At 38.8% G+C, this 11972-nt stretch overlaps 1 pseudogene; it reads right to left on the bottom strand.

Annotated features, from left to right (window-relative positions):
- Nucleotides 1-4002: 4002 nt before the first annotated feature.
- On the bottom strand, nt 4003-4521 carry LOC131757677 (calmodulin-1-like; annotated as a pseudogene).
- Between the last annotated feature and the right edge of the window lie 7451 nt (nt 4522-11972).

Here is an 11972-nt window from a genome sequence, read left to right as displayed (position 1 = left end):
AGAGGGTTCCCTTTTCTCCACACCCTCTTCAGCATTTATGTTTGTAGATTTTTTGATGATGGCCATTCTGACCGGTGTGAGATGATATCTCATTGTAGTTTTGATTTGCGTTTCTCTAATGATTAGTGATGTTGAGCATCCTTTGATGTGTTTGTTGGCAATCTGTATATCTTCTTTGGAGAAATGTCTATTTAGGCCTTCTGCCCATTTTTGGATTGGGTTTTTTGTTTTTCTTGATATTGAGCTGCATGAGCTGCTTGTAAATTTTGGAGATTAATCCTTTGTCAGTTGCTTCATTTGTAAATATTTTCTCCCATTCTGAGGGTTGTCTTTTTGTCTTGTTTATGGTTTCCTTTGCTGTGCAAAAGCTTTTAAGTTTCATTAGGTCCCATTTGTTTATTTTTATTTTTATTTCCATTTCTCTAGGAGGTGGATAAAAAAGGATCTTGCTGTGATTTATGCCATAGAGTGTTCTGTCTATGTTTTCCACTAAGAGTTTTATAGTGTCTGGCCTTTCCTTTAGGTCTTTAATCCATTTTGAGTTTATTTTTGTGTATGGTGTAAGGGAGTGTTCTAATTTCATTCTTTTACAGGTAGCTGTCCAGTTTTCCCAGCACCACTTATTGAAGAAGCTGTCTTTTCTCCATTATATAGTCTTGCCTCTTTTATCAAAGACAAGGTGACCATATGTGCATGGGTTTATCTCTGGGCTTTCTATCCTGTTCCATTGATCTCTATTTCTGTTTTTGTGCCAGTACCATACTGTCTTGATTACTGTAGCTTTGTAGTAGAGGCTGAAGTCAGGGAGCCTGAGTCCTCCAGCTCCGTTTTTCTTTCTCAAGATTGCTTTGGCTATTCGGGGTCTTTTGTGTTTCCATACAAATTGTGAAATTTTTTGTCCTAGTTCTATGAAAAATGCCTTAGTTTGATAAGGATTGCATTGAATCTGTAGATTGCTTTGGGTAGTAGAGTCATTTTCACAATGTTGATTCTTCCAATCCAAGAACACGGTATATCTCTCCATCTGTTTGTATCATCTTTAATTGCCTTCATCAGTGTCTTATAGTTTTCTGCATAGAGGTCTTTTGTCTCCTTAGGTAGGTTTATTCCTAGATATTTTATTTTTGTTGCAATGGTAAATGGGACTGTTTCCTTAATTTCTCTTTCAGATTTTTCATCATTAGTGTATAGGAATGCAAGAGATTTCTGTCCATTAATTTTGTATTCTGCTACTTTACCAAATTCATTGATTAGCTGTAGTAGTTTTCTGGTAGCATCTTTAAGATTCTCTATGTATAGTATCATGTCATCTGCAAAGAGTGACAGCTTTACTTCTTTTCCGATTTGGATTCCTTTTATTTCTTTTTCTTCTCTGAATGCTGTGGCTAAAACTTCCACAACTATGTTGAATAATATTGGTGAGAGTGGGAAAACGTTGTCTTGTTCCTGGTCTTAGTGGAAATGGTTTCATTTTTTCAGCATTGAGAACGATGTTGGCTGTGGGTTTGTCATATATGGCCTTTATTATGTTGAGGAAAGTTCCCTCTATGCTTTCTTTCAGGAGGGATTTATCATAAATGGGTGTTGAATTTTGTCAAAACTTTCTCTGCATCTATTGAGATGATCATATGGTTTTTATCCTTCAGTTTTTTAATATGGTTTATCACATTGATTGAGTTGTGTATATTGAAGAATCCTTGCATTCCTGGGATAAATCCCACTTGATCATGGTGTATGATACTTTTAATGTGCTATTGGAGTCTTTTTCCTAGTATTATTTTTTTAGATATCTGTATTGGAGTATAATTGCTTTACCATGGTGTGTTAGTTTCTGCTGTATAACAAAGTGACTCAGCTATATGTATACATATAGCCCCATATCTCCTCCCTCTTGCATCTCCCTCCCACCCTTCCTATCCCACCCCTCTAGTTGGACACAAAGCACCAAGCTGTTCTCCGTGCGCTATGTGGCTGCTTCTCAGTGGCTATCTTTTTTTACATTTGGTAGTGAATATATGTCCATGCCACTGTCTCACTTCATCCCACGCTTGCTAGTATTTTGTTGAGGATTTTTGCATCTATGTTCATCAGTGATATTGGCCTGTAGTTTTCTTTCTTTGTGACATCTGTGTCTGGTTTTGGTAGCAGGGTGATGTTGGCCTTGTAGAATGAGTTTGGGATTGTTCCTCATTCTGCTATATTTTGGAACTGTTTGAGAAGGATTGGTGTTAGCTCTTCTCTAAATATTTGATAGAATTCGCCTTTGAAGCCATCTGGTTCTGGGCTTTTGTTTGTTGGAAGATTTTAAATTACAGTTTCAATTTCAGTGCTTGTGATTGGTCTGTTTATATTTTCTATTTCTTCCTGGTTCAGTCTCAGAAGGTTGTGCTTTTCTAAGAGTTGTTCCGTTTCTTCCAGGTTGTCCATTTTATTGGCATATAGTTGATCCTCTCATGATCCTTTGTATTTCTTCAGTGTCTGTTGTTACTTCTCTTTTTTCATTTCTAATTCTATTGATTTGAGTCTCCTCCTTTTTTTTCTTGATGAGTCTGGCTAATGGTTTATCAATACTGTTTATCTTCTCAAAGAACCAGCTTTTAGTTTTATTGATCTTTGCTATTGTGTCATTCATTTCTTTTTCATTTATTTCTGATCTGATCTTTATGATTTCTTTCCTTCTGTTAACTTTGGGGGTTTTTGTTCTTCTTTCTCTAATTGCTTTAGGTGTAAGGTTAGGTGGTTTATTTGAGATTTTTCATGTTTCTTGAAGTAGAATTGTATTGCTATAAGCTTCCCTTTTAGAACTGCTTTTGTTGCATCCCATAGGTTTTGGGTTATCGTGTTTTCATTGTCATTTGTTTCTAGGTATTTTTTGATTTCCTCTTTGATTTCTTCAGTGATCTCTTGGTTATTTAGTAGTGTATTGTCTAGCCTCCATGTGTTTGTATCTTTTACAGTTTTTTCCCTGTAATCAATATCTAGTCTCATAGCATTGTGGTCAGAAAAGATACTTGATACAATTTCAATTTTCTTAAATTTACCATGACTTGATATGATCTATCCTGGAGAATGCTCCATAAGCACTTAAGAACAAAATGTATTCTGTTGTTTTTGGAAGGAATGTCCTATAAATATCAATTAAGCCCATCTTGTTTAATGTGTCATTTATAGCTCATGTTTCCTTATTTATTTTCATTTTGCATGATTTTTCCATTTGTGAAAGTGGGGTGTTGACGTCCCCTACTATTATTGTGTTACTGTTCATTTCCCCTTTGATGGTTGTTAGCATTTGCCTTATTACTGAATTGCTCCTATGTTGCAAATATTTGCGATTGTTATATCTTCTTCTTGGACTGATTCCTTGATCATTATGTAGTGTCCTTCCTTGTCTCTTGTAATAGTCTTTATTTTAAAGTCTATTTTGTCTGATATGAGAATTGCAACTCCAGCTCTCTTTCTTTTTTTTTTTTTTTTTTTAGTTAGGTAAATTATAATTTTATATTAGAAAACAAATATACAACTTGGAGTGGATTTGAGGCAAATTGTGCCATAAGCAGATTTTCTTTAAGTGGCTAAAACAACAAGCAAGTAACAATAAAAGAAATTGTTTCTGGTACAGGACCAGCAGTACAAAAAGATAGTGTATGAGTACCCGGATAAAACACCCATTTTGCAATAGTGCCACTTTTAAGTATATATTTTTGACTGTTCATAGTCCACACAGATTTACAACTCCACACTTCAAGAAGAACATGCTGACAGTTCCTAAAGAAAACAACTTAAAAAAAGGGCATAACCCACATGTTCCCTAATTTGACCAACTCAGTCTAAGTTTAGAAGTGCAGAAAGGCTTAGATATATCCAGAGTAAGCCACATGCAACATGTTACTTGATCAATTTTTCTAAAATAAGGTTTCAGGTCAATGACAGTAAGATAAGAGAATAAAACATAAGCATTAGGAATGAAGTCCTACTACATGAATATTTTTTTGACAGTAGGGTGAAAGCTTTTACAGATAAGTTACAAACAAAGAAAAGGCAAATAAACAATTTTGTACAAGAAATTTAACACACTCTGTACAATGTCTTCACTTTGCTGTCATCATTTGTACCAACTCTTCATAGTTTACTTGACTACCACCATCAATATCTGCTTCCCTGATCATTTCATCAACCTCTTCATCTGTTAACTTCTCTCCAAGGTTTGTCATCATGTGGCAGAGCTCTGCTGCACTAATATAGACATTACCATCCTTATCAGACACACAGAATGCTTCTCTAATTTATTCTTAACTGTCTGTGTCTATCACTTTTCTTGCCATCATTGTCAGAAATTCCAGAAAGTCAATTGTGCCATTACCATCAGCATCCACTTCATTAATCATGTCCTGTAAGTCTGCTTCTGTGAGATTCTACCCATGAGACCTCATTACAGTTCCCAATTCCTTTGTTGTTATAGTTCCATAACCATGCTTGTCAAATAGTGAAAAAACTTCTTTGAATTCTGCAATCTGCTCTTCAGTCAGTCGCTCAGCCTTGCTGCAAGCACTACCGGTCTCTGGGACGTGACTACACAACCACTCAGCTCACTCGCTCCACTTGGACTCTAGCTTTCTTTTGATTTCCATTTGCATGGAATATCTTTTTCCATCCCTTCACTTTCAGTCTGTATGTGTCCCTAGGTCTGAAGTGGGTCTCTTGTACACAGCATATATACAGGTCTTGTTTTTGTATCCATTCAGCCAGTCTATGTCTTTTGGTTGGAGCATTTAATCCATTTACATTTAAGGTAATTATCGATACGTATGTCCTATTACCATTTTCTTAATTGTTTTCAGTTTGTTATTGCAGGGCTTTTCCTTCTCTGTGTTTCCTCTGTAGAGAAGTTCCTATAGCATTTGTTGTAAAGCTGGTTTGGTGGTGCTGAATTCTTAGTTTTTGCTTGTCTGTAAAGGTTTTAATTTCTCTGTTGAATCTGAATGAGATCCTTGTTGGGTAGAGTTATCTTGGTTGTAGGTCTTTCCCTATGATCACTTTGAACCTGTCCTGCCACTCCCTTCTGTCTTGCTTAGTTTCTACTGAAAGATCAGCTGTTAACCTTATGGTGATTCCCTTGTATGTTATTTGTTGCTTTTCCCTTGCTGTTTTTAATATTTTTTCTTTGTATTTAATTTTTGATAGTTTGATTAATATGTGTCTTGGCATGTTTCTCCTTGGATTTATCCTGTATGGGACTCTCTGCACTTCCTGGACTTGACTATTTTCTTTCCCATATCAGGGAAGTTTTCAACTATAATCTCTTCAGATATTTTCTCAGTCCCTTTCTTTTTCTCTACTTCTTCTGGGACCCCTATAATTCAAATGTTGGTGCATTTAATGTTGTCCCAGAAGTCTCTGAGACTGTCCTCAATTCTTTTCATTCTCTTTTCTTTATTCTGCTCTGTGGTAGTTATTTCCACTATTTTATCTTCCTGGTCTCTTATCCATTCTTCTGCCTCAGTTATTCTCCCATTGATTCCTTCTAGAGAATGTTTAATTTCATTTATTGTGTTGTTCATCATTGTTTGTTTGCTCTTTAGTTCTTCTAGGTCCCTGTTAAATGTTTCTTGTATTTTTTGTATTCTATTTCCAAGATTTTGGATCATTTTTACTATCATTACTCTGAATTCTTTTTCAGGTAGACTGCCTATTTCCTTTTCAGTTGTTTGGTCTGGTGTGTTTTTACTTTGCTCCTTCATCTGCTGTGTATTTCTCTGTCTTCTCATTTTGCTTAACTTACTGTGTTTGGGGTCTCCTTTTCACAGGCTGCAGGTTCGTTGTTGCTATTGTTTTTGGTGTCTGCCTCCAGTGTGTAAGGTTGGTTCAGTGGGTTGTTTAGGCTTCCTCGTGGGGAAGACTGGTGCCTGTGTTCTGGTGGGTGAGTCTTGATATTGTCTTTCTGGTGGGCAGGACCATGTCAGGTGATGTGTTTTGAGGTCTCTGTGACCTTATTATGATTTTAGGCAGCCTCTCTGCTAATGGGTGGGGTTGTGTTCCTGTCTTGCTAGTTGTTTGGCATGGGGTGTCCAACACTGGAGCTTGCTGATCATTGAGTGGACCTGGGTCTTAGCGTTGAGACAGAGATCTCTGGCAGAGCTCTTGCCGACTGATATTATGTGGGACCAGGAGGTCTCTGGTGGTCCAATGTCCTGATCCGGGCTCTCCCATCTCAGAGGCTCAGGCCTGACAACTGGCTGGAGCAACAAGACCCTGTCAACCACACAGTTGATTTTGGAAGCTGAGAAATACCTCTGAAAGTTGGAGATCCAGGAAAGCTGGTGGTGTAGTTCCAGTCCAATACCCAAGACTGAAGGCCTGGAGAAACATGCTGCAAGCACACTTCCGGGACAAAGAGGTGGGTCTGTAGTACCTTTTGTTTTCCTTTGTGCTCTGTCTAGTTTCATTTGCTCATAGGTTGCTGTGGGCGGAGGCCTTGCACCGATGCTTCAGACCAGAATTCCTAGTGAGAAATGGTTCTTCCCCAAAGCTTTTTAAAATTTATTTTTAAATTTACGTTCAATACAATTCTCTCTTTTTGGTGTACAGTTGTGTGAGTTTTTAAAAATTTTAATATATCCTTTGTTACAGATTTATTAGTCTCTGACTATCTTGTTCATTATTTTGTTTTCTTTATTATTTGCCATCTCCCCTCACATAAGTCTCCATGAGAGTAAGGGCCTTATCTACTAAAAGATGACATTTGTCTTTGGTTTATAAGAAAATGAATTAACCTTCAGAGAAAGATCCAGGTAGTGTGTCCCTGTTTCCTTAGAACAGTCCAGGTTATTTCCATGTCATTATTAAAATCACTCACTTTCATTCTCAAAAGTGTGCCAGTGGGATGGTGAGAATACCTTTCTCTGGGTCTCTTGTCATTGGTGCTAAGCACTAAGAATTATCTTTTTGTGTTTTTTTTTAAAAATTGAAGTATAGTTGATTTACAATGTTAGTTTCGGGTGGACAGCAAAATAATTCAAATTCACATATGTATATATAAATATATATATATTCTTTTCCCTTATAGGTTATTACAAAATATTGAGTATAGTTCCCTGTGCTATACAGTAGTCCTTGTTGGTTATCTGTTTTATGTATAACAGTGTGCTTATGTGAATCCCAAACTCCTAATTTTTCCCTTCCCCCCTTTCCCCTTTAGTAACCATAAGTTTGTTATGGCTGTGAGTCTATTTCTGTTTTGTATATAAGTTCATTTGTATTTTTTTTTTTAGATTCCACATGTAAGTGATACCATATGATATTTGTCTTTCTCTGCCTGGGTTACTTCTCTTAGTATGATAATCTCTATGTCTATTCATGTTGCTGAAAATGGCATTATTTCATTCTTTTTTATGGCAGAGTAATATTCCATTGTATAAATATACTACATCTTTTTTATCTATTCATCTGTCGATGGACATTTAGGTTGTTTCCATGTCTTGGCTATTGTAAATAGTGCTGCAGTGAACATTGGGGTACATCTATCTTTTTGGATATATGCCCAGGAGTGGGATTGCTTGGTCATATGGTAGCTCTATTTTTAGTTTCTTAAATAACCTTCATACTGTTCTCCATATTGGCTGCACCAATTTACATTCTCACCAACAGTGCAGGAGGGTTCCCTTTCTCCACACCCTCCCCAGCATTTACTGTCTGTAGAATTTTTGATGATGGCCATTCTGACCTGTGTGAGGAATTATCTTTTTATGATCAGCACTCTTTGTAACCAGACTTCCCTGACACAAGGAAGGTCTCAGCCTCAATGTAGATTTGATTTGAAGCAGGGAATGAATGTGGGGTAAACATACAAACTGTAAATGTCAGCTCCCTCAGTTGACATAAAATTATTTCTCTGCTATAAAAGTACATTTGACTATTTTTAATAATTTCAGAGTATCCTGGCATATGGATGCCTGCTAATTTATCTCACTAATCCCTTATTAATGAATATTTCAATTCTTTACAGTTTTTTCATTGTTAACAATGTTGTGACAATGAACATTTATATATATTTGTTTTTGTATACTGGTGATAAATTTCATCAGGTTAAATTTCTACATATGAAATTGCTGGATCAAGAGGTCTGCATGTTTACAAAGCTTATGGTTATTGTCTAAGGCCATTTGAAACAGGAAATTAATATAATGATCACCTTCCACTAAAGCAAGCATGTGTTTCAGTTTCCATTTGGGGGTAATACACTTATATTTTACACATACATACAAATCTGCCCTCTATGAGGAAAAATTTTTAGATATTCAAACTATATAATTATCTTTTGCATTCCCAGCTTTCACTTTAACAATCTCTAATGCATACATATGGAGTGAATTCATGGATCATTAGCAGTGATATGCCTTTTGTGTTTATTTTAGGCTATGTAATGGTCACAGATGGATCCCTAATTTACCCATTTCCCCCTTTTTAAATTTTAAAAAATTTTTTATTTATTTATTTATTTTTGTTGTTGTTGTTGTACGCAGGCCTCTCACTGTTGTGGCCTCTCCCATTGCGGAGCACAGGCTCCGGACGCGCAGGCTCAGTGGCCATGGCGCATGGGCCTAGCCGCTCCGCGGCATGTGGAATCCTCCCAGACCGGGGCACGAGCCCGTGTCCCTTGCATCGGCAGGCGGACTCTCAACCACTGCGCCACCAGGGAAGCCCTCTCCCTTTTTTTAGACAAAAGTCCCAATGTCTACAAACTTAAGGGGATAGTTATATGCTAAACTCTGAAATAAAGTCAGTCTTTGTGATTTTAGTGTGGGTACACTAAAACCACATCATATTAGAGCTGTAAGGGATCTTATAGATCTGTAACTGGAGTGCCCCAATTCATAGTTTGGGATGCAAATAAGTCATCACTCAGATGGGGCCCCAAAGTTGAATGTGGGAGCTCTCACATGCCCAGTGAACAGGAAATACAGTGACCTTTGCTGGGAGCCCCTTCCTCTAATAGGCCAGGGCTGTCCTGGTCATTTCTGTTTCAACTTCTGGAGTCCCAGCTGAGACTGAGGACTCTGCCATTCCACAGAGTTTGGTGGCTCTAGGAGAAGCCGCTAGTGTAGCTTGCTTGGGCCACTGCTCTTCTTTAAGGGGCCAAAGAGAAGGTCCCAGCCCTCAGGAGTAAGTTCAGCCAGTGGTGGGCTTCAGGCAAACCTGGCTTGGACTCCCATCATTATAGCTCCTTACTCACATGGCCACTTCCCCAGAACTTAAGCCTGCTCCCTGATCCTGGGTTGGGTCTGGTCACAGTGTGCACTACACTTTTGAACTCCTAAGTTGGTGCAGAAGCTGGGCTGGTGGTCCTATCTTTTCTCCTTGGTGGTGAGTTTACCTAGGGTTCTTGTGGCCCTTCCCTGACTCTAAGAATAGCACAGGGCAATCCCCAGTTCGCCCTGACTAGTTTTAATTTTCAAGAAAAAGTGTAAGTGTCTTGCTCGCCTCCTGCCCTCATCTCCTAGGAGTGTCTTTGGCTCCAAATACAAATTTGGTTACTCCCTGACAGTGGTCTTCATGCCCCACATATCAGTATTTTTTTTTCTCTCTCTCTCAGATATTAAATTCCATTTTACCCATCTGTTCTACTGGAGATCACTTAAGTCTACTCCCCTCATTTTAAAAGTGAGGAAACTGAGGCACAGAGAGAAGAGAATTTACTTACCCATGTCACACACCTGGTCAGGATAGACCAGACACAAGAATTCTTGCCTTCTAAATCATAATTTAGAGCTCTGTTGTTTCCACTAAGATGTTTCTGTTTTGTGGGTTTTCTCAGATGAATTTTGAAATGCTAGCCATTTTCTTTCTACATTCTTGGCCACATTCCAAGCTGCCCAGCTGAAAAATGGGCAGCCATGCTGCATACGTTTTTATTTACCTAGTAGTGATTTCCAGAGTCAAAACCAAACCGCTCATTAAAATCAGCTGCTGTTTCAGAAAACTCATATCAAAGTCCCCCTTCATTAGGACGGAATAATCAAGAGCTAGTCCTGAGCACATTCATTGTCCTAGAATGTGCTTTGATGCTTCTCTGTGACCCAATCAATCTAGAAAAATCTTTATGCTGCAGCCCAGCATTTGGTGCATGTTTCCCTTTCCATAGCTCCTCTCGACTCTCCTTTGGGTCGAATTTTAATAAATCCGTGTGAAAAGCAATCTCAAGTTTTGGTTGTTGACCCCGAGGGCTGGATTCCTTACCTGTGGCATGGAGTCCTGGGCGTTCACCCATTCCTCAGGCTGACTGCTGGCTTTGGGTGGGACGTGCAGACAGGTCATGGGTGGGGGAAGGGAAGAGTAAGAGTGTTCACATTTACAGGTTCTTCTCCTCAGGAAGTCTATTTCACAAAACCCAGAGTTTTGCTGAGTATTGGCAGAATACGTGGAGTTGACCTGCCTAACATTGGGTCAGACTGCCAGGCAGCATTAGTCAGGACACCATTCTACAAAGACAGCCTCCAGAACTTTGAAAAATACCTTTGAAAGAATCATGTTTCCATCTTGATTTATCTTTATGTGTTAAAATGCAGTGAAGACTTAACTCTCCAGGTTTGCGACCATAAATTTTACTAAAATGTCCCAGTTCCACTCTGTCATCCACATTGGCTTATATCTCTAGGAGAGAAGTTCTCAGCTCTGGTAGCACATTGAATCAGCTGGCTGACTTCTAGAAATTTCCAATGCTCTGGCCACTACTCAGAGGAATTAAATCAGACCCTCTTGGGGTGGGACCTAGGTATCAGTACTTTTAAAAACCCTCTAGTGATTCTGCTGTGTAGTTTAGGTTGAGAACCACTGCCTAAAAATTGCTCCCTACAGGAAATAATTTGCCTAAAGTACAAACTCTAAGCTTTGTGAGGGCAGAAACTGGTCTGTTTACTCTCACTCATGCTCGACACCTCTACTACCTCCTGGCCCATAGTTGGTACTTAATAAATATTTACTAAGTGAATGAATACATGTTTATTTTGAACTTCATAAAGATGTATATAAAGAAATGCTCTTACTTTTGCCTGGGGATAATGTTACGCATCTGTAGTCATGGCACTAGATCAGGGTTAGAGACTTATAGTTACCCTGAATTCTTAAAGGTTTATGGCCCTTAGGGAGAGGCCTGGCTGGCCAGAGCTGTGGGGACTTTTAGGGGGGATCAGCATAGTGGCTATTTACCAACTGGAATGGAAGCATTTTGATATTTTAACCATAGGTCCTTCTGTACTCATGTATAAGCAGGCCACAGTGGTTTGGGCTTTTTCTTCTACTGTTGCCAGAGATTTCTAGTCTCAAAGGCTGTATGTGATCTGGTGTTGTCCTCTTTCTGACTTCACTTTCTATCACTCCCCAGTCCCTCTCCCTGCACTCCAACCACACTGGCCTTCCCTGTGTTTCTTGAACACTGTCAAGCTCCTTCTTGCCTCAGTGTCTTTGCACTTGTTGTTTAGTCTGCTGGACCATTCACCTGATGGAGGCATGCAAAGTCATGGTGCAAAGGGCTTGGATACAAAGAGAGGCATGACAGCAATCAGTTTGGCAAGAAACCTACCACATGGCCCCCGTAGGTCAACACTCAGTCTCTCAGATAAAATGCTCAGCACCTCAGTTTTCGTCTCTCTCTCTCTCTCTCTCTCTCTCTCTCTCTCTCTCTCTCTCTCTCTCAGTGTGTGCTCAAAAACATTTTTGTTGCCTGCTAGAACCTGAATATTAACAATTTTCTTTATGTTTCTGCAGTAAATCTCCTAATTGTCTTTTCCTTCCCTTTCTACTCCATACTCCCTGGCCATCCTCTTCCCCAGATTAATGCTTTATACTGGCTAAGGAGATGCTTCATATGGAAATACAAAGGAGAAATGCACATTTATATGGTTTAAGATACTATCCCAATTATACTTACAATAGTTACTCACACTAGGCTCAAGCAAGGGGGCTGAGTACTTTCTACA

This window comes from Kogia breviceps, chromosome 5 (genome assembly GCF_026419965.1).
Source record: "Kogia breviceps isolate mKogBre1 chromosome 5, mKogBre1 haplotype 1, whole genome shotgun sequence".
Lineage (NCBI taxonomy): Eukaryota > Metazoa > Chordata > Mammalia > Artiodactyla > Physeteridae > Kogia > Kogia breviceps.
This window is presented reverse-complemented; position numbering and strand designations above follow the sequence as displayed.